The following is a 22,809-nucleotide window of genomic DNA, read 5'->3' on the forward strand; positions in this document are numbered from 1 at the left end:
CAGGAGCACTACATGACTCCCTGGGTCCTCCTGCTCCAGTCCAGTAGTGCATAAATCCCCTGCAGCTTGTGCTATTTATAGCACCTATGCCATGGCATATAGACCAGCCTTCCCCGACCAGATGTTTTGGACTGCAACTCCCGTCAGCCCCAGCCATCATGGTTGGGGAAGGCTGGGATAAATGCTTATTATCACTATTGATAATGTGAATCCAAGCAACATGTATGAATCTAGCTAGCCTCAGTGCTTCTGTTTAAAAATAACAAAGAGTCTCGTGACTTCTTAAAGGCCAACAAATTTAAGAACATAAAAACAGCCCTCCTGGATGAGGCCAAGGGCCCATCTAATCCAGCCTTCTGTTCTCACAGTGGCCCACCAGATGCCTATGGGAAGCCTACAAGCAGGACCATACAGTACTCTCCCCTCCTGCAGTTTCCAGCAACTGGTATTCAGAAGCATACTGCATTCAGAGGCATTTATTACAGCATAAGCTTTTGTGGACCATGGGCAGTATTCAGTTACCATGTCCTATCCATGCAAGGATTTCCACTTGTGCAACAGGGCTTTCCCTCCCTCTGTCCACAACCAGAGAGGAGAGGGGGAGAATGTTCCATTGCTCAAGGAGAAATCTTTGCACTGACGGAACAAGAGACTGAGTATTACATTTGATTCCACCTGTGATCCACTTCGTCAGATGCATGAATTGATAAAGTGGACTGTAGTCCACAAAACCATAATAAATGAGTTAGCCTTTAAGGTGACATAAGACTCTTTATTGTTTTTGCTACAACAGACTCACTCCTTCTGTTTAGTAATGAAGTCTGTGGCTCTTTTCCCACAATGCTTCATCCTAAAGGTCATAACACTCTTGAGCTGGTGGCACTCAGGCATGTCATAATATAATATTGAAATGTCTTGGTGCTTTCTCTCTAATTTATTTCCTGCCGTGGCCAGCTAGAGCGGTTCTAATTGTGAAATATTGAAGAGCAAGTGAATTTGTTTGCAGTCCCACAGTAAAATGAGCCATCTAAGAGAAACAGAGAGAGAAAAAGTTGTGATTATTCTTTTGAAACCAGCACGGAAAGGCCAGAATTCTCTAAAACTGGGGCCAGCAATGTGGCATCCATGGTTACATCATCATCTTTGAGGTCTTTTCCTGGTGCCCGTGAAGCTTTGGGGCACACATATAACCAATTCACTGATTCCTTGGTCATGAGGTGGTGAGGATGGTTACTTGTTTCTTCTTTTAAAAGTACATAAAACTGAGGGGGAAGTTGGGAGAGTGACACTGTTTCCCACTTTCTTTTTCAAGTCTATGTGTTTTTCAAAGCTCAGTTTAATTCTACTGGATCCAACCTTTACCCAGACTTATGGAAAAGCCTAAACACGCACATGTGCGCTTCTTCTCTTTGTGTTGGGGAGATGTGGCACCCAAGGCACTTGTTCAAAAATCCAAATGTGTCCACAGTGATCCATTAAGTGTTCCTCAACTGCAAGACTTTAGTTTTAGGTGATAGTTGTTTGTATTGTATTTCCTCAGGATTCTCTACATTGAGATGTGCCTCCTGGGCCATTAAAGTTTCATGACCTTTTCAGCAGCTTACTTGTTTAATTTCCAAGCATTTGATACAAGAAAATCTAGAGAAAAAATCAATTTGCAAGTGCTTGCTTCATTTGGGTCATGTTAAAGAGGTGACACAAGCCAGCAAAGATTTGACTAGACCCAATTTTAGAAGCTCTTCAAAAAGAAGCTGATTCATTTTCATTCCATACACTGATGTTTGTGTGAATAATCTGAATGTGCTGAGCATTCCCCCCCAATAATTTATTTAATAATTTATTTTATTATTTATTTTAAAAGATTTGTATCCCACCTTTCTGCAAAAGTTTCCGAAGCCACTAGCAATAAACATATAAAATTCAGCTGTAAACATTAGATTAAAGCAGGGTGACTTTAAGCTTGCAGGATCTATTTTGCTTTTTTCCCCTAGAACCCAGAAGTCCACCAGCTAGAGCCAAGGGGCTTACAAAGAGGAGCAATGTGCACTTACAGTTATGGAACAAGGCACCTGGGTGTGCCACAGCTCAGGACTTGGATTTTTCAGTACCAAAAGTGGGCTCACAGACCATTCACACAAAAATCCATTCCAGGTTTTCTCCTAAGCTTTCTCTGTTTCAGCAGTCTAATTGGAGGGGGAAAGGGGATGTTCTTGCAATTGTTAAACAACTGGAAATGAAAATCCTTGATGATCAGCTGCAAATCATCCAGAGATCTACCAGTACATTCTGATCTACCTTCTGTCCACTATTGGATTAAAGCAATAAAGGCCTTTTTTAATTAAAAAAAATGAAACAGCAGTTAAAGCAGTGATAAAGCTGAGAAACAGCAAAGAGAAAAATCAACCATCCATGAAAAGTGCAGAAGAACGCCTTCTCCTGGTATCTAAAGGCTATTAAAGTAGGCACCAGCCAATGTCAATGAAGAGAAGATTCCACAACCAGAGTGCCATCACTAAAAAGACCCCATCTCCAGTCACTATGGATCTCACCTCTGAAAACCTACCTCACAGGGTTGTTGTGAGAATAAAATGAGGAAAAGGAGGAGAATTATGTATGCCACCTTGAGTCCCTTGGAGGAAAGGTGGGATATAAATATAATAAAATAAATAAATGCCAGTACCTAGAGGTTTCAGGTGCAGCTCTTGAAGAGCCAGTAGGCTCATATAGGAGCCAATACACCTTCCAATACCAACCTCTAATAGAGCATTAGATTTCAAAACAAGCAGCTTGTATTGTACCTGGAAATGAACTAGAGATTGTTGAAGATATTCCAGTACTGGCAATATGTGTCCCAACTTAAGTGGCCAGTTCTACTCAGCAATTTAGCTGCCATATTCTGAACCATCTGAAGTCAATACAGATGATATGGATGATCATCTACTAAATGATTAACTTTTCAGTGTGCGTGTAGTCACAGGGTAAGTCAGTTATCAGTATTACCCTGTGAAATGGTGAGGGGAATCTTGTCACACCTCCATCTTACCAGAAACCAAACCCATACAGATGAGCATTTTGCCACACATGCTATCACACATTTTGCCACACATCCATACCTGATGTGTGATGAAATCCTCCATACAACTTTGCAGTATGATGCAGGCAACCAGGCTAATCTGGGATAATAATAATAATAATAATAATAATAATAATAATTTTATTTAGCAGATGCCCATCTGTCCGACTGAACGGACACTCTGGGCAACGTACAATATAAAATACAATATAAAATACAATCTCCTTATATACATAATCATCACATTATTAATGTCATAACATCTCATCTAAAGACCATCTTACGCTGATACAGTGTAAAACCTAACCCACCCCAGAGATCCCATAGGCCTGCCTGAAGAGCCAGGTCTTCAAGGCTTGGCAAAAAGTCAACAAGGAGGGGATGAGAGTTTCCCCTTGAACTGTTGTATGTGTTCATCCAGAAAAGCAGGAGAATGGTACAGTTGTGCTCACTAGTTAACAGGGCAATACAAGCTACTAGCTTACCAAATGGTTACATGTGCCCTGCTAAGTTCCCACTTAGGAAACGGCTGTCTCAAGAACCAAGATAAGCAGCACAGCTGTGGGCCTCCACCCCACCAGCTTATGGCTATAGAAATTAAAACCTTTAGAGTCCGTGGATAAAAGAGAAGACAGATGTTCCCAATGCCTATATACAGCAACCAACACCTTAAATCATAACTGTGGCATTTAGGGGCAAATTAAAACAGTTTAAAATTGTGGATAACTAGAACGATAATAAAAAAATCTAACAAACAAACCACGGAGCTCCAAGCAAGGCAGCCATCTCCAGGCTCTCCTGGAAACTGCTATCTGTGATTACCCCAAAGATTTTTCTCTAACTTATACAGAATGCTAGGCACGAATCGCATTTATGCTGCCTTCGTTAATGAGTGTCAAGGCTGGGAACAATTAGTAACACTATAAAATTAAAATCTTTGAACTGATCCAAAGCATCAGCATCTAAAGTCTTTAGTAAGAAATCACAGCATATTTGACAAATCTGCCTAATCCTTCTGTCAGTTGCTGAGGGCAAGCAGGCTGTTTGCTCCAATGGAAACCTTTTGTGTCATTACTTGCTGTTTGCTAAATGGACATATCAAGCAACAAAATATTTTCACCCCATCAAACTGCAGTGGCATCCAGGGGAAGGATTCAGCTAATCAAATACCCTCTCAATCTTAGATGTTTAAAGTACTGCACTGCACTGCAGAATTGTTTATGCTTGCCGAGTCCTGTTTGAGGGTCTCGCAATTTAGTTGTTGCTACTGTATTTATTTATTTATTTATTTATTAAATTTCTATACCGCCCCATAGCCAAAGCTCTCTGGGCGGTACACAACAACCAGTTGGAGGGGGAAGAGAGGGAGAGGGACCTCAGCAAAGGCAAAGTCCCAAGAGAGGGGACTGAAACAGACAGTGGGAAAGAAAATCTTCAAGCAAAGCAAAGGTTAAGGTTGTTCAGAGGCCATGAGTGTCCCTGGCCCTTGAGGTGTGCTGAGGAGAGAGTGCAATGGGCTCACCTTCCCACCTTAAGTTGCGCTACATGTTGCTGCACAGTCACAGTGAGATGACTGTTGCAAAGTGGCACCCTGTGCTCTTGCTGCGACCCTGCAGTGAGGTTTTTCACATTTCCCAAATCTGAAAAACCTTCATTAGCAAATCATGTACATGCCACTTAAAACTGTCTCTCATCCAATATTCCTAAGCTCCCAAAACATAAGAACATAAGAAGAGGCTGCTGGATCAAGTCAGTGGCCTATCTAGTCCAGCATCTTGGTCTCAGTGGCCACCCAGATGCCCATGGGAAGCCTGCAAACAGGACCGTACTTCAAGAGCACTCTCCCCTCCTGCGGCTTCCAGCAACTGGTATTCAGAAGTAGAATGCCTTCAACCATAGATGCAGAGCATAGCCATCATGGCTAGTAAATCCTTCATGGATTTATCTAATCCTCTTCTAAAGCCATCCAAGTTGGTGGCCCTCACTGCCTCTTTGGGGACCAAATTCCATATTTTAACTATGCACTGTGTGAAGAAGTATTTTATTTTGTCTGTCCTGAATCTTCCAACATTCAGCTTCATTGGATGTCCACCAGTTCTAGTGTTACGAGAGAGGGAGAAAAACTTTTCTCTCTCCACTTTCTCCATGCCATACATAATTGTATACACTTCTATCATGTCACCTCTTACTCACCTTTTCTCTTTTTTAAAAAACAAAAACCTCTCTTAGCATCATTTATGAAAATGCCCTCAGATGATTATGGAATTACCTACAATGTTGGTGAGGTGCAGTGCTGTAATTGCCCTATATCAGCTCTCATGCACATAGGCATTTTGCACAGTCACCAATGGGATGATGTGATAGTGTCATTATTTCTTTTGTGGAGGACTGTACTGACATGATTTGCTTCACAGCACAGGTGGGCTGTGTTCCTGAATGGGGAACATTCTAGAGGCTGCATGCCAGTGGTGGGTTGGGCTAGAGGCAAACATGGGTGGGGCAATGGATGTGACTGTTCCCTTTGTACAGTAGGTTACACTCCAGCCAGGAAAAAGTCAGAGGTTTTTCTACTCATACATCTCTCCATCCACTCTTCAGACAACAATTCAAGGATCCAGCCAGTCAAAAGCACCTGAGGAGGGCATGAAGCAGGGCCTGTGATCAGTGTGGCCTGGGGAGATGGTATGTGACTAGGGTTGCCAGGTCCATGGCCTGAGACTGATCCTGTATCTTTAGGAGAAGAGAGAGTCAGCCAAGGCAGGTGTTCTTGCAACTCTGTAATGGGAAAATCCACGAGGTGAAATTCTCCCTCCCCCCTGCATAACTTTTAAAGATACAGAAGACCTCTTGGTTGCCAGTCCCAACCTCCAAGATGTCTTCTGTATCTTTAAAAGTTATGCAGGGGGGAGGGAGAATTCCACCTTCTGTTTTTTCCCATTACAGAGTTTCAAGAACACCTGCACTTGGCTGACTTTCTCTTCTCCTAAAGATACAGGATCAGTCTCAGGCCATGGACCTGCCAACCCTATATGTGACATAGGGAAAGCCAGATGAGGGACCTAAAGGGGCCCTGGGCTTTAGGCTCCAACCCTGGTGTACAACTTGGGTAGGAAGCCTGTGGCCCTCCAAATGTTATTGAACTCCAACTCCCATAATCCCTGGCAATTTCCCATGCTGGGTGGAGCTGATGGAAGCTCGAGTCCCAACAACAGCTGGAGAGCCACAGCCCTGGTCTACAGCACCAAAGAAGACTGGGCAGAGTGTGTGAGATTCCAGTGAGTCCCTGGAGAACAGAACCATACATTTGAAAACAAGTTTTGGCTGGTACAAAGATTGGTTATATTTATATGCAGTAAATACAGAGATAGACAAAGATAGGTATGTGTATATAGGGGTGAGCAGTGGCCAGTTATGTGAAAGGAAGGAAGAGAACTGCTGCAGGGGTGAGACTGTGCTGGGACTATCAAGGGGCATGCTTTTCCACCTGCTTTGCCTCCTCATCCCTGCTCTTAGTGACATTTTTCTGGGGACTGTCCTTTACTAGGAAGATGAATACTTTTGGTTAGCTGTTCTTGCTTTTTAGAAATGCTAGGATTTTGTTAGTTTGATTTCTTGTAGGTTGTATTGTTTTTATTTGTGTTTTGTATTTGTGTTTTTCTATTTGTGTGTAAGCTGCCTTGGGGGCCTTTTTGGCCAAAAGGCGGCCTAGAAATAAACCGTAACATAACGTAACATAACATAACAACACAAGGACTAATGATGTACATGGGCTGCATGGAGATGTGGTGGCTCAGGCTTTCAATGAGCTCTCAGGGGAATCCTATTATAAGTCTCCTTGTGGCTGAAAGTGCTGACACACTCAGAGTTCCTTTAAAGCTCCTCAATCTTTCTCTGAAATGCTCCTGCCCATCCACATACTTGTGTTACTCAAGGAAATAGTGTTGTTCACGGTCTCAGGGCATGATCTAAAGGAACAATAAGGAGGCCACCATCTTGCTGAAGCTAAGCAGGTCTGGGTCTTGTCAGTGCCTGGATGGGTGACCAGCTGGGAATTGTGTGTTCACTGCCTTGCGTTCTGTGATGGAAGAAAGGGAGGATATAAATGGAAGAAAAATATACACTAGCAATTTCTTCCTGATATATGTTAGGCATTGTTCTTGTAAAGGGCATTGCACTAACCTGACCTTCTGTGTGAAGCAAGCTCTTCATTAGGACCAATTATATTTACTAGGCATTTACATGGCAGTCGTGAGACCTAGGGAGCGTAGAGGTGCACAGAACTCTATTTTAGTCTATTGCTGTACTTTCAGCCAAGGCCAGTCTGCCACTTGTAATGTTGTGCTTACCTTTGTTATCTTCATCCTGTGCCAGCTTAATCCAAAGAGCACCTGGAAGAACCAGTGCTCAAATCTAACTTACTGAGGAATAAAGGAAACAGTGCCATTTTGCAGCCAATGTAACCCAGACTCAGTTGCCCATATGCACTGCTTTGATGATTAAAGTTAATTGTAGTGTTGCTATATTTGAGTTGCTGTTGCATGCAAAGACAAACGCAGAATTACAAACAACATAGGCTTGCCCCTCCACTGTGTCAATGGAAGATTTTAAATTAAGAAAGCTCCAAGGTGAATAGAAGGATGGAGCCTCAGACTCACCCTCTTTAAAATATAGCTAAGTTTGGCCAGCTGTATCCATATTGGATCCTGTTTCTACAGGATGCTTGAGGGCATTTGCAACACCTTCTAACTGTGCTGGTGATGGATGCTGGTGGCCTTATTGATGAATGCCAGCTGTATCAGTGATGGATACATGTGGCACAGGAGATAGATCCTAATGGCAGTATTGATGGATGTTGGTGATATGGGCTGCTTGCAGTGATAAAACATTCTGTGGTATTAGGGAGTACTGGTATGGTGGGAAGAAGGAGATACAACAGTGGTGAATGGTCATTGCTCTACTAATGGAAGTTGGTAACATTAATGACGAATGCCAGTGCTGTTGATAGTAAGTATTGGTAGCAATGGTGAGGACTAATGGTTGTGTTGCTAACAGATGATGAGTATTAGCATTACTGATGGGAGCCAGAACTGCTGCAGATAAATGTTGGTAGTATGAATTAAGGGTACTTAGCAATAGTGACAAATTTGAGGAGTATTGTTAAAGGATGCTGGTAGCATTGGCCAAGGATAATTTTTGGCATCATTAGCAATGGAGGCTGGGACACTCTTCTTAAAAGCTGGGAACTTTAGATGGAGATAGTGATGCTTTGAGTCTAGAAGCATCAGTGATCAATGTCAAGGATTAATATTCTTCCGTTTGCATCACAAATCTTTGCACTAGTTTTGCATCTGCAGTGAGGCAGCATTAGGCTGACTTTATGCCTTATGGTTTCCTACACAGAGGAAATCTCTATATGGGAAAATACTTCTTTTTAATAATGGGTGAAGCCTGACACAAGTATATTTCACTCCATGAAAACTGCTGAACTGGAGAAATGTTGGTAACAAAAAAAAGTCCCATATGTGCTAAACTTCACCAATTGACAAATGGGCAAAAGGCCACTTGGCTTGTGGGTTTGGGAGTGTATGTATGTATGTGGGACAGAATCATTCAATCAAAAGGCGGGATATAGATCTTGTAAAATAAAACAATAAATAACAAACAGGAGCCAAGGTGAGGCCAGGAATAAACAGAAGGCTGAGATCAGTAGCAAAGTGAAAGGTAGAAACAAAGCTGGAAACAGAAGCACTATTATACATGGGGGGGAATAAAACAAAATTCAGATACTTCCTGTTTTCTATTTATTCCTTATGTAATCCAAAGGAGTCAATAAGAGAGAAAGACATAGCAGCCTGGGCATATGTTGCAGCATATGAGCCTATGGATGTGGGCCAGTAAATTGAAGCTGAACCTGATGAGACAGGTGTTATATGTTCTTGGGTCTGAGAGGTAGGGAGATGTTCTGGATGGGATTGCTGTCCCCTGGAAGAAGCAGCTTCACAGCTGGGGGGAACTCCTAGGTCCAACATTGTCACTGGAGGCTCAGGTGGCCTCAGTGGCTAGGAGTGCCTATTACCAGTTTCAACAGGTTCTCCAGTCCCTTTTGGACTTGGCTGTCTTACACCATGCTGTGATAACTTCCAGATTGGATTATTACAACATGTTCTATTTGTGGCTCCTCTTGAAAATGACTCAGAAACTTCAACTGGTCTAAAATTTAGCAGCCAGATTGCTGGCTGGGGTTCCATTTAGAATTCATATAACCCCTGTTCTAAACAGCTACATTGGCTGCAAGCTCATTTTTAGACCCACTTCAAAGTGCTCATGTTAGTGTTTAAGGCCCTAAACTATTTACGTCCCAAATATCTGAAAGACTGTCTCCTTTCCTACAGAACCTCTGAGGTGTTACTATCAGCAGAGGAGGCCCTCTTGCTAGTATCATCTCTCTTGGTAGTTTTGCAGTGAGGGAAGCGGCTCAAGAGATGGCAATCTCTGTGGCAGCCTCGAAGCCATGGAATTTCCTCCCCACAGAGGTGTGTCTGATACCTTCATTATATAGTTTCCATCATATGCTGAAGACATACCTCTTTATGCTGGCCTTTGTCACCACAGCAAGATGGACCAATGGTCTGATTCTGTCCTCCTATGTTCCTGTGTTCATTTTATGGCCCTCAGCACTTGCCACCTGAGGTGACTACTTGCTCTGCTTAATGTTGGGCTGGCCCTGGCTTGACCCAAGCATTTTGTTTTGCCCTAGTCTCTGCAATGAAGTTCTTCTCAATCAGATTCCAAACTGACAGGTAACAGTGTTTTGCTACCACCTCATCCAAAATCTGGCTATTCAATTATATTCAGGTCTTCCCTACTCCACAAGGCTTCTCCATCACACTTGGGGATCATTTGGACTTGGGTTTTATTTTTCCCCTCATGTGAGGTTTTATTATTTAAAAACATATTAAAACAAAACATCCTGAACAACATATTAAAACAAAACATCTTTAAAAACATGTTTTTTTTAAAAAAAACTTTTAAAACAACTTAAAAAGCCATTCCAACACAGAGGTAGACTGGGATAAGGCTTGTTGAAAGAGGAAGGTCTTAGCAGGCACTGAAAAGATAACAGAGATGGCGCCTGTCTAATATTTAAGGGGAGGGAATTCCAAAGGGTAGGTGCCACTACACAAAAGGTCCGCTTCCTATGTTGTGAGGAACGGACCTCCTAATAAGATGGTATCTGCAGGAGGTCCTCACCTGCAGAGCACAGTGATCGACTGGGTATAGAAGCGGTAAGACTGTCTTTCAGGTATCCTGGTCCCAAGCTGTATAGGACTTTGCACACCATAACCAGAACCTTGAACGTAGCCCGGTAGCTAATCAGTAGCCAATACAATTCTTTCAGTAGTGGGATAACATTTTGGTGATACCCTGCCCCAGTGAGCAGTCTCACCACTGCATTTTGCACCAGCTGTAGCTTCTGGACCAACCTCAAGGATGGCCCCACATAGAGCACATTACAGTAATCCAACCTCGAGTTTACCAGTGCATGGACAACAGTGGTCAGGCTATCCTGATCCAGAAATGGCTGTAGCTGTCTTACCAGCCGAAGCTGGTAAAAGGCACTCCTAGCCACTGAGGTCACCTGGGTCTCTAGCGACAAAGACTGATCCAGGAGCACCCCCAGACTATGAACCTGCTCTTTCAGAGGGAGTACGACACCATCCAAAGCAGGCAACTGACCAATTATCCAAACTTGTGAACCCACAGTGCCTCTGTCTTGCTCGGATTTATACTCAGTGTGTTTGCCCTTATCCAACCCACCACCAAGTCCAGGCACCGGTCCAGGGCTTGCATGGCCTCTCCCAATTCAGATGTTACAGAGAAATAGAGCTGGATATCGTCAGCATACTGCTAACACCTCACCCCAAATCTTCTGATGACCACTCCCTAGTCTTCATATAGATGTTAAACTGCATCGGGGACAAGAAGGTACTCTGTGGCACCCCACAGCACATTCTGCTGTTGCGGACTTGTCATTACAGCTTTAGTGCCACTGTTTGCTCGGATGATCCATCGCTGTGGCCGGTTACAGTTGGATGGCTTCTGGGCTACCGCTGCGACTACCATTCTAGCCGGCTATTACGACCCGGGTGTTGCCATCTTATTACTGTTGGGGCTGCTTTAGGCCATTTTGCCATTTTTGGCCACTGTTGCTGACCATGATGCGGTACTGACATGGAAGGAATTGTGCCGGTTTGAGATGGAGTGTGTATGAATGTGTGAATGTGAATGTGAAATTGGGGTGAAATTTATATTGATTTAGTTTAATTTAAATTAATTTAATTAAATTAATTACAGCTGTTATAGGGTACGGAGGCGGGTCTCCGGACTAAGTTTATTAGGGTGGGTGACCTGTTGACTGGCAGATAGGGATAGAGGCATGTGCAAGTCAGGGAGGGAAGTGGGGGACCAAGTTATAGGAAGTATGGGCGGCAGGCGCTGGAAGGGTGCTGCTGGCAGACCATGCCGGAATAGGGGAACACGGGATAGATGCATTATATCCATCCCATGTTCCGGGTCTGCTCAGAACCAGACAAAAACTGGGGGATGCAAGGTTGCTACCAACCTTCGACTGCTGTTATGTAATGCCAGGTCTGTGGCTCAGAAAACCTCACTCATTCATGATATGATCTTGGATGGGCGGGCAGACCTGGCATGCATTACGGAGACTTGGTTGGACGAAGCCTCTGCTCCCATTCTTGAGGCCATGTGTCCACCAGGTTTCCGTTATGCACAGCAGCCGAGGGTGGGAAGGCGCGGAGGGGGCGTAGCAGTCATCTATCGAGAGCCCTTGGTTTTTGCCAGACCTCCTCTCCATACGACTCAATTTGTTGATTGTATGTACTGGAGGTTGGGCCCGAAGGGCAGTTTAGGGATCCTGCTGGTGTACCGCCCACCCCGCTGCACAGCAGACTCCCTGGCCGAGGTGCTGGAGGTGGTCTCGGCTGTACGGGCATTGTCCCCAGAATTGTTAGTGCTGGGTGACTTTAACGTGCATGCCGAGACCACTCTCACTGGAGCCCCTCGGGATTTCCTGGAAACCATGGCTTCCTGGGAACTGCACCTTAGTAATATTGGGCCCACCCATGTAGCCGGTCATGCTCTTGACCTTGTGTTTGTCCTGGGAGAGGAGAGAAGTGGTCTGAAGTTGGGAGTGGTTTATTCCACCCCTGTGTCATGGTCAGATCACTACCTGGTAAACATAGACTTCTCGATGCCATGCCCCCTCCGCTGAGGTGAAGGACCTATTAGAATGGTCCGCCCCAGGTGCCTGATGGATCCGGATGGATTCCTGACTGCGCTAGGGGAATTGGAACCTGCTGAAGGTCGCCCGGTCGAAACCCTGGTGAAGGAGTGGAATGATGGGATCACCAGGGCATTAGACCGGGTGGCTCCGAAACGTCCTCTCCCCCTGAATAGAACTCAGCTAGCACCATGGTATACACCGCGGTTGCGTAGTTTGAGACAGGAGGTGAGACGACTAGAACGCCGGTGGCGGAAATCCCGCTCCGAAGATGTCCGGACACAGGTTAGAGCAGCAGTAACTGCCTACCAAGTGGCAATAAAGGCAGGAAAGAAGGCTTTCTTTGCTGCCTCTATTGCGTCTGCGGAGTGTTGTCCCAGGAGGCTGTTCCAGGTGGTCCGAAGCCTGGTCAGTCCAGTTGCTCAGGAACCCTTGGAACAGTCAAAGGCCTCCTGTGACATATTAGCAAAGCACTTCGCCGATAAAATCGAACACTTACGGAGCTCGATCCCATGCGCCGTGGATACAGTGGATGAACCAGAGTTGGCCAGTTGCATGCCGGTAAGTTGGGATCAATTTCAGCTTCTCCCTTCTGAGGATGTGGACAAGGTGCTTTCATCTGTAAAGCCTACCACTTGCCTAACTGATCCTTGCCCATCGTGGCTCCTTATGAGCTGCAGAGAGAAACTGGGCGAGGGGATCAAAGCGGTGGTAAACGCATCCTTGAAAGAGGGTGTGATGCCATCAGCCTTCAAGTAGGCAATTGTAAAGCCCATCCTGAAGAAGCCCTCCTTGGATCCCCAAGTTTTCAATAACTTCCGCCCAATTTCGAATCTACCATTTTTGGGCAAGGTCATTGAGCGAGTGGTGGCCAACCAGTTGTCAACACACTTGGATGAAACGGATTACTTGGATCCATACCAATCGGGTTTCAGGACTGGTCATGGAACTGAAACAGCCTTGGTCGCTCTGGTAGATGATTTGAGGAGGGCATTAGATAGGGGAGAATTCACCTTTCTTGTCCTCCTTGATCTCTCAGCGGCTTTTGATACTGTCAACCACAGTATCCTTTACATCGCCTGGAGGGATTGGGAATTGGAGGCACTGTATTACAGTGGTTCCATTCCTTTCTCTCCGATAGGTACCAACAAGTAGCATTGGGGGAGGAGGTTTCAGACCCTTGGCCTCTCAATTGTGGTGTGCCACAGGGTTCTATCCTCTCTCCCATGCTATTTAACATTTATATGAAGCCGCTGGGGACAATCATTAGGAGATTTGGGCTGCAGTGTCACCAATATGCAGATGACACTCAGCTCTATCTCTCGTTTAAATCTTCACCAGAGTTGGCTGTGGAGACCTTGTCCAAGTGCCAGGAATCCGTGAGTGGATGGATGGGAAGGAACAAGATGAAGCTGAACCCCGATAAGACCGAGGTGCTGCTCGTGGGGGACAAAAGAAGGTTGGGAGATGTTGACTTGAAGTTCAATGGGGTGAGTCTACCCCTGAAGGACCAGGTCCGCAGCCTTGGGGTTGTACTTGACTCCAGGCTGTCCATGGAGGCTCAGATTTCGGCAGTGAGCCAGGCAGCCTGGTATCAACTACACCTCATACGAAGGCTGCAACCCTACCTTCCTGTTCATCAGCTCCCACTGGTAGTACACGCCCTGGTCACCTCTCGGTTGGATTACTGTAATGCGCTGTACGTGGGGTTACCCTTGAAAACGGTCTGGAAATTACAACTTATACAAAATGCGGCGGCTCGACTACTTACGAACAGTCGCCGCCGCCACATCACACCAGTGTTGTTCGATCTACACTGGCTTCCAGTTGCTTTCCGGGCCCAATTCAAGGTGTTGGTATTAACCTTTAAATCCCTATACGGTCTCGGCCCAGTTTATCTTAAGGAGCGCCTTCAACGCCACCAATTATGCCGCCCGACAAGATCAGCCACACAGGGCCTTCTCTCAATCCCGCCGACAAAAACAGCTAGATTGGCGGGAACTAGAGAGAGGGCATTCTCAGTGGCGGCCCCCACCCTTTGGAACTCCCTCCCACAAGATCTCCGGCACGCCTCTTCCCTAAATGTATTTCGTAAAGCCTTAAAGACCTGGCTCTTTCAACAGGCCTTCGGGATTTCCGGGGAGGGTTAATTGCTATGACTGAAATGCCTCCTACCCTGTTTTAATATTGTTATTGCTGCTGTATTATTCTTATACTGTTTTTATATTGTATTGTATTTTATCATATTGTGTTTTAACTGTTTTGTACGTCGCCTAGAGTGGCCATCGGCCAGATAGGCGACACAGAAATTATTATTATTATTATTATTATTATTAATAATAATAATAATAATAATAATAATAATAATAATAATAATAATAATAATAATAATAATAATAATAATAATAATAATAATAATAATAATAAAAAACTGTCAGGGGGCCAAAAGAAAATCACCCAGTGCTATTCTCTGAAAACAACCCTGGAGATAGGATCAGAGCCACTGTAAAACAGTGCCTCCAATACTTGTCTCACCAAGTTGGCTCGGAAGGATACCATGGTCAATGGTATCAAAAGCCACTGAGAGATCAAGTAAAAATAACATGGTCACACTCCTCCTGTCCTTCTCCTGATAAAGGTCATCAGGGGCACCAAAGCCAATTCCGTCCCATAACTGAACCCAGATTAGAATGGGTCATGATAATGTGTTCACACCTGCATCTCTGTGGAAACAACAACAAAATATAAAATGGGCAGTCATTAATAAAATGGGATTGTTGAACTTCATTTCGAACTTGCAGCCATCACAGACGTGTGAGTTGGTGAGGTTTACAATGAGGTTTGAGAGGTAGAATTTCTCACATTAGCATTGTTCATATCCACACCATACATTTAAAGCACATGGCTTCCCCCAGAGAATCCTGGGGTACTGTGGTTTACCTCTCACAGAGCTGCAATTCGCAACACCCTTAACAAACGTATGAAGATTTGCCAAAAAATGTGCCCAAACATCATGGGCGACTGAGCCTTTGAAGTGAGGGATGGGAAAACTGCAGCCCTATAAATGTTATTAAACTCCAACTTCCATCAGCCCCAGCCAGCATAGCCAATGGTCAGTGATGATGAGATCTGGAGTCCAGCAAAGTCTAAAGGGCCACACCTTCCCCATCCCTATTTTAGGTGAAGTCAGGAATTGGAATTCTGAATCCACACCAATTGACTTGACAGGTTGCTACTCCCTCTCCCAGTTACCAAGGCATTTGATGGCTGGAGCAGACAGCTCCTGGCAATTCGAAAATCACTGGTGGAAGAATGTTTTTAACTGTGTTTTTAGAATATTTAGAATGTTTTAATTGTATTTGAAATGTTTTAATTGTGACTTTAGAATGCTTTAGGCTCTCTTTTTTTCTTGTTGAATTGTTTGGTTTTTATGTTTGCCACCCTGGGTTCCTTTGAGGGGAAGGGCAGGATATAAATCCAACAAACAATAAATAATAAACATTGATTAGCTTTAAAGCTTTTGTTTCTGGATATTCTTTTGTCTTCACCGCCCAATAAAACCAATGAGCAGACTTGCAGCGTATTTTTTTTAAGATATAATTTATACTCCTTTTCAGGCAAACCTCACAAAGCGGTTTACATAAAACTATAAAACTATAAGCAGCAGTTAAAACTATATCGTAAAACAGCAAAAACAAGCTACACGGAGAGGGAGACCTTTCTGAAAGCCGGATCTCTCCTCCTGTCAGGGCAAAATGATTCTTAAGTTGTGGCAGTTGGGAAAGGAAAAGGCCATCTCAGATGGAATACCAGGAACTACATGGTGCCTATTTCACCAGGCTGTTGTGCCTTCTCTCTCTTCCCCCGCAGGGCAAGATGTAGGGTGGCCAAATAACAGATAAGAGAACATGAATAGAAAGACCTTTGTGAGCTTACGTGCAATGACTTAGCAAAGAAATACTGTTGATGTCAGCAGGGCATTTCTTCCCATAAGGAATAATGTGCACGGCACTGGAAAGCAAATCAGTTTCTATACAAGCAAAAACAAAAAGCCCTGCAACGTAGAGTTCAGCACAATTATTAAGTCCTGCAACAAACTTTCCCCAAAGAATTATGTAGTGTCCCTAAAAAGCAAAACAAAAAACAGAAGAGAGCATCAGCCTTCAGTGACTTGTGCAAATTAGCTAAGACACAAGGTAGGCCACTGTTCTTCAACTTTGGGTCCCCAAATGTTGTTGGACTACAGCTCCCATAATCCTTGACCATTTGCTAAGCTGTCTGAGGTTGATGGGAGTTGTAGTCCAACAACATCTGGGGACATAAGTTTGAAGAACAGTGAGGTAGGTGACATGGTGCCCTCCAGATATTGTGGACTACAATTTCAATCTCCCTAACTATTGGCCAAGCTGGCTGGGGCCAATGGGAGTTGTATCCACAAAATCTAGAGAGCACCATGCTAGCTATCCCTACAACACAATGAAGTGTTCCAGCTGGACCACAGTGCTCCATTAGCACATGAAACACACACACAGTCAAGGTATGCCCTGGGCATACCTACTAGGAGGAAGGGCAGGATATAAATCAAATAAATAAATAAATAAAAAGGAAATGAGATGAAACTTTTGTTTTTTTCCATCTTGAAATCCTAGATCTTCACGAGGACCAAGCCTGGAATCCAGAGGAACAGAAAGAGGACTCAGTCCTGAACTAGACCTGTACCTGAGCAACAGGGACGTGTGAGAGGTACAGTATGCCCCAGGTCTGCATTTTCAGCTATTTCCTTCTGAAACAGCAACATTATGAGGAGGGACTGCAGCTCAGTGGGAGAGCACATGCTTTGTATGCAGAAGATTACAACTTCAGTTCCTGACATCTCCAATTAAAAGAATAAAGTAGCAAGTGATGGGAAAGGCCTCTTTCTGAGGCTGTGGTGAGCTACTGCAAGCCACTGGGCTAGGTGAACAAATATTCTATGTATTGTTGCGTGCCTCCCCCAATCTCTGAGCGGTGAGATTTCAGGGAGTCCCTGCGCCCATCCAGGGTTTGGTTTCCTTTGGGAAGAAGGCCAGCGGAGACTGCGGTGTCTTTATGAAATATGGTTCATTTATGTACACACATTCCAACCTGAGCTTAGGATGGAGGGGTTCAAGGCATCAGCAGTCTAATATCCAGCTTTTCCATCTAGGTGCAGGGGCATCCTATCGCCACGATGCAGGGAGCCAGCCTCTGCGCATGCCTGCCACCCTAGTTCTCTAGAACACACACTGCCAACTCCAAACACACTTCTTCCTGCCCAGGAGTGGGGGGGAGACTCTCCTCCAGTAGAGTTTAAAATGACAAAAGGATCTTCCCAGCCCCTTTCACCAGTTGCCGGGGCAATTAACAGGCCCATTAACTACCTGGCCACTCTATTTGATTAACAAAGGAGATTCATCTGGCTAGCAGAGCCAGCCTCCCAGGCATAGGATTCCAAATCAGAGGCTGGAAAGGTGACCCACAGAAATCATCCATTCCAGCCCCCCCCATGCTCATAACAGTATGATCAAGCAAAGGGTATGTGCAAATTGTGCACCTTTGTTCTCTGTTGTCATGGCACAAAGAAAGGCAGGCCAAGGAGTGAAGAAAGGAGTTCCAATGTGAAAATGAGGCTAACGCTGATCTTCAAAGGACAAGATAACAGCCTGCAATCCATGTAAACTGCAAGGAAAGGAGGGGGGAGAAGGAATGATAAAATATTATGAAAATTACTATAGCAACACATCATCTATTACTGACCTAGTTTAGGACAATGAAAGTGTCCCCTAATATCTAAATGCATTGTAGGCTGAAGCCTTTCACAACTGTCTAGAGGCAACTCTTTGCTTTGTTTATGATGATTTAGTTTGATTAGCTAGAGGAGAAATACTTTCATGATTTTGACATCCAGTGTTTTATCATCATACAAATGTGATGATGAGTGTGAATCTTAACAATGAGTGGATCAGTCACTGATCTGTGGAAAAATAACCACCTCTCCTGTTTTAAGACCCTCCGTGGCACAGAGTGGTAAGCAGCGGTAACGCAGCCGAAGCTCTGTTCATGGCCGGAGTTCGATTCCAACGGAAAGAGGAAGTCGAACCTCCAGTAAAAGGGTCGAGGTCCACTCAGCCTTCCATCCATCCGTGGTCGGTAAAATGAGTACCCGGCATATGCTGCGGGGTAAAGAAAGGCCGGGGAAGGAACTGGCAATCCCACCCCCTATATACGGTCTGCCTAGTAAACATCGCAAGACGTCACTCTAAGAGTAGGAAACGACTCGCACTACAAGTGCAGGGACACCTTTACCTTTTTACCTGTTTTATACTAAGCTGATTAGCTTCCCACTCTTCTTCCCTGATTATCTGGTTTCTTTACTCTTGTCCACCACCACCCATTTCTGCAGGGTCACTTCCATGTCTGAAACCAGTCATCATATGCAGGCCTAATGGCGCAGTTAGGTCATTGTAGACTCTGACCATAATAGTTTTTGTTTGGGGGGTGGCTTTATAGATGGCACTATGTATTACTTCACTAAATTTAACATGTGGCAAGCCAACCCTGCTGTGTTTGTGCCCCCCCTTTCGTTCAGCTTAGTGGGGCCCTGAACTTGTGCCCCCAAGTCCTTCCTTGACTGCACCACTGAGTAGGCTTAGTTCAAGCATGGAAATTAGTATGCCTAGGTTGCTGTCCACCCACCTCCTCCTATACACGTAACATTTTTATTTATTTCCTCCAAGGAGCTCAAAGTGTCATATACAGTTATCCCTCTCCCTAGTTTTCCTCACAACAAGCCTGGGAGGGAGGTTAAGCTGAGAGGCAGTGACCGGCCCAGGGTCACCCAGTGAAGTTATTGGCTGAGTGGGGATTTGAACCTTGGCCTCCCAGGTCCTAGTCCAGCATTCTAGCCACTACACCACACTGACTCTCAATTGTCCAAAAGATTGGAAATGGAAGTGGAGGGAAAGGGAGGAAGCCGCTTGCCTCATCTAGAGTTCAAAACACCAGTGGTTAATAGGTAATAGGGAGCCCAGATTTTTACACCCCTGGTTAAAGTGTTTCTTCCAGGGCTTTGTTAGCCTGGAATGGCCAGATTAATCAATTAAAGCCTTCTGATTTAAAAAAACCGAATTAATAGGGTAGCAGGTTTCAAAAATGAATGAAGTTATTTTTAAAATATTTTTGTGCTTACAAAAAGAAAGAAACCTTTAAAAGAGGTATTTCCATTCTCTCCCGTGCAAGGCGGTGGAGGGTGTTTGCCTCTTCTAGGATGAGATTTGATCTAACACAGGTGTGCATAAAAAGAAATGCAACAGCGATTGTTGTTCATGTGCAAATGTAATCAATTCACTGATCAGTTAATTAAAAGTTAGAGAATTAATCAACCAATTTCTTTAACAAGAAGACAGTCTTCATCTGTCAAATTAGTAGGTTTATCCAATGGTCTGTTGTGCCAGATAACAGGGGAGGGGAAGGTGTCCAGACTCCTCCCCTTCTGTGGCATACCTTCTGTGAGAGCACCGTTTAGAAGGCTTTTTATTTTAATATGTTTTTAAAGAAGTTTTGTTTTAATATGTAATATGTTTTAAAGATGTCTTGCTTTAATATATTTTAAAAGCTGTTTTTAAGATGTTTAGGGTGTTTTTAGTGTTTTGTTTGTCGCCCTGGGCTCCTTCTGGGAGGAAGGGTAGGATATAAATTTAATAAGGAAATAAATAAATAAATAAATATGGGGAGATTATAACAAAAAATGTTGGATATCAAGGGGAGGGTTTGTGGAATTCATTATGGGCCTCTGTGTTTGCCCTCATAATTGGGACATAAGGATCTACACACCTGGCTTGAAAGCAATACATGTGAAAAAGGATTTAGTGCAGATGTGGAGAATATTTGGCCCTTCAGATGTTGCTGAACTGCAGCTTCCATCATCCCAGACCATTAGCCATGCTTGCTGAGGCTGATGGGGGTTATAGTTCAGGAATATCTGGAGGGCCAAAGGTTCCCCACACCTGATCTAGAGATTTTTGTAGACCACAAGCTAAACATGAGTAAGTGGTGCAACGTGGTGGCAAAAAAACCAATCCATCAGCCGAAGTACAATGTCAAGAATGCAAGAGGTAACGGTAACATTCTATTCTGCTTCATTCACATCTCACCTGGAATATTGTGCCATTTTGAGTAATGCAGTTTAAGAACAATATTGATAAACTGTATTATTTCCAGAGGAAGACAACAAAGATGATGAGGGGGCCTTGAAGCCAAGTTATAGGAGGAAATGTTGAAAGGGTTGGATATGCTTAGCTCAAAGAAGAGATTATTAGCCAAAGTAGAGATTTTTAAGAGGCAATATAATGTCACCTTCAAATATGGAAGGGCTGTCATAGACAATAGAGTAGCGGTGGGGAAACTTCACGCTCATGAGCCTAATTAGACCCGCCCAACCTCCCCATTTGGGCCACGCTACACCCAAGTTGTCCATCCCCAGATGTCATATGACATCAAGAGTGGGGAAAGATAAAGCCACAGCTTCAAACAGCACCAAATTCAAGCCTCCCAATTCAGCACAGTTTGAATTTGGTGCCTTTCCCTGTTGCTGTGCTTTGGACAGGGACTGAATATAGTCCAGAGTTCCTGATTGCTTCTGAGTACATCTAGCCCCGTCCAAATGTAGTGGGGCAGGGAAAGGCAGCAAATTCAAAAGAAAGAATCGGGAGCATGTTTAAAGTGAATTCAAGCCAAGGTTGCAAAAGAAAGAATCATATGAGATCAGGTGATTGACAGGTGGGCAGCCCCAACCACCTGACAAAGTGGCTGATAGAGTGTTGGCCACTTTGGGATCCCTATGCTACAGCAAATTTGTTTTCTGCTGCTCAAGAAGCTAGAACCCAAGGCGGTCTAATTATAAGAAAAAGGATTTACATTAAACATGAGAGATAACATCCTTCGGTTCAAGTTGTCTGACAACTTGCCGCAGAAGGTGGTGGATTCTCCTGTGTTAGACATTTTGAAGGAAAGTCTAGAAAGCCACCTATCAAGGATGCCCTAGTAATGGAGGGTAGACTAGACAGCCTCTGAGGTGCCTCCTTACTCTGATTCTATATATCACATTGCAAAGGCCAAGAGCCCAAACAACCTTCAAGGATTGTGGGAACTTACACAAGTAATAATGCTGTCCCCTTCACTGATGATCTGTGTTATAGCTGTGCTCTTCTCTTTGTCATTGTGGCAACATTTTTTTAGGTTACACAATATTCTTGACTGCACACACAGCACAGGAACATAGGAAGCTGCCTTATGCCGAGTCAGAGCATTGGCCCATCTAGCTGCGTATTGTCTACACTGACTGGCAGTGCCTCTCCAGGGTTTCAAGCAGGAGACATTCCCAGCCCTGTCCGGAGATGCCAGGGATTGAACCTGGGACCTTTTGCATACAAGAGCTATGGCCCTTCCCCAATAGCATACTGAAACACTTGACCAGCAATGCCACTGAACCATTCCACCAGGGCCATCCCTAGGGCAAGGGGAGCAATAGGGACAACTACCCCAGACCCCATGCTTTGTGGGTCCCACATCTGGTGCTGGTGTCTATGGCTGGCAGCAGCTGCCTCCTTCAACCCACCCCAGCAAGTCTCTGGATCTCCTCGCTTCCTAGAGCAAGGCACAGGGAGGGCCCATAGCATCAATCCGCAGCAAAGCAGCAGCAAAAAGAAGAGAAAGCCCAAGGACGGAGCACCACCACCACCATGTAGAGAAGAAGGCTGGAAAGGCAGTGGGGAGATGAAGGCAATAAAGGGTCCACACTGTGCAATTTGCCCCAGGCCAGTGGAGCCTGGTGGCTCCGATGTTACTGGAATCCATGGCAAGTTTTAGTCTCAACTTTATAGGAGCTGTCCAAAGTACTGAACCTATTCTGGGAATATGTTCTGAGCCTTAGACAGCTCCTCAAAAGTTTGGACTAAAACCGAGCACGGATTCGCTGCCCCACTGACATCTGAGCTACCAGGCTCCACTGCCCCAAGCCTCATGCACCCCTACAGATGGCCCTGACCAAAATCCACATATCTGCAGACCACAAAAAGGAGGGGATGGAGAAAGGAAGTACATTGGACAAGGAGCACAGGGAACACAATAGGGTTCCACTTATTTCCAAAAAGGTGCTGACTACTCTGCACTGGTATGAGTGAGGGGGCTGAAAACAGTAGCCTTCAGGTGTATATAGGAATGGACTGCCTCTCAGTAGAAATCGGCAGGCTTCAAATAGCTGCTGTTTTGGAGGGTCACCAAAGGGGGCAGTGGGAAGCCAACAGCTTATTTCATAAGCCTTATCATATGAAGACAAGTGTAACTCAGGCATATGTAAGATTACTTGCTAGGCCTTTTGTTATTTTAGATTAGGGTGGGAAACCTATGGCCCTCAAGA

The 22,809-nt window shown here is 44.5% G+C and overlaps 1 protein-coding gene and 1 long non-coding RNA gene across 7 annotated transcripts in view; one reads left to right on the forward strand and one right to left on the reverse strand.

Moving 5' to 3' along the window:
- Positions 1-800: 800 nt before the first annotated feature.
- LOC133386620 (uncharacterized) lies at positions 801-3,909 on the reverse strand. Its single transcript, XR_009763217.1, has 3 exons — positions 3,834-3,909; positions 3,114-3,173; positions 801-1,027 (listed from the first exon to the last, which is right to left on the reverse strand). It is a non-coding gene; the product is annotated as an uncharacterized LOC133386620 (long non-coding RNA).
- A 2,209-nt stretch (positions 3,910-6,118) lies between these two features.
- The window catches only part of LOC133387233 (disks large-associated protein 4-like), a 102,332-nt gene continuing 85,641 nt past the window's right edge, over positions 6,119-22,809 (forward strand). For 2 of the 6 annotated variants that reach the window (XR_009763422.1, XM_061631584.1), the window contains exons 1-2: positions 6,119-6,397; positions 17,024-17,133. The gene's annotated coding sequence lies outside the window, so the exon portion shown is untranslated. Of the gene's footprint in view, positions 6,452-9,515; positions 9,607-17,023; positions 17,134-22,809 lie in introns of those variants that run through there. The other 4 variants (XM_061631587.1, XM_061631585.1, XM_061631586.1 and 1 more) reach the window with 4 other exon arrangements.

This window comes from Rhineura floridana, chromosome 6 (genome assembly GCF_030035675.1).
Source record: "Rhineura floridana isolate rRhiFlo1 chromosome 6, rRhiFlo1.hap2, whole genome shotgun sequence".
Taxonomy (NCBI): Eukaryota; Metazoa; Chordata; class Lepidosauria; order Squamata; family Rhineuridae; genus Rhineura; species Rhineura floridana.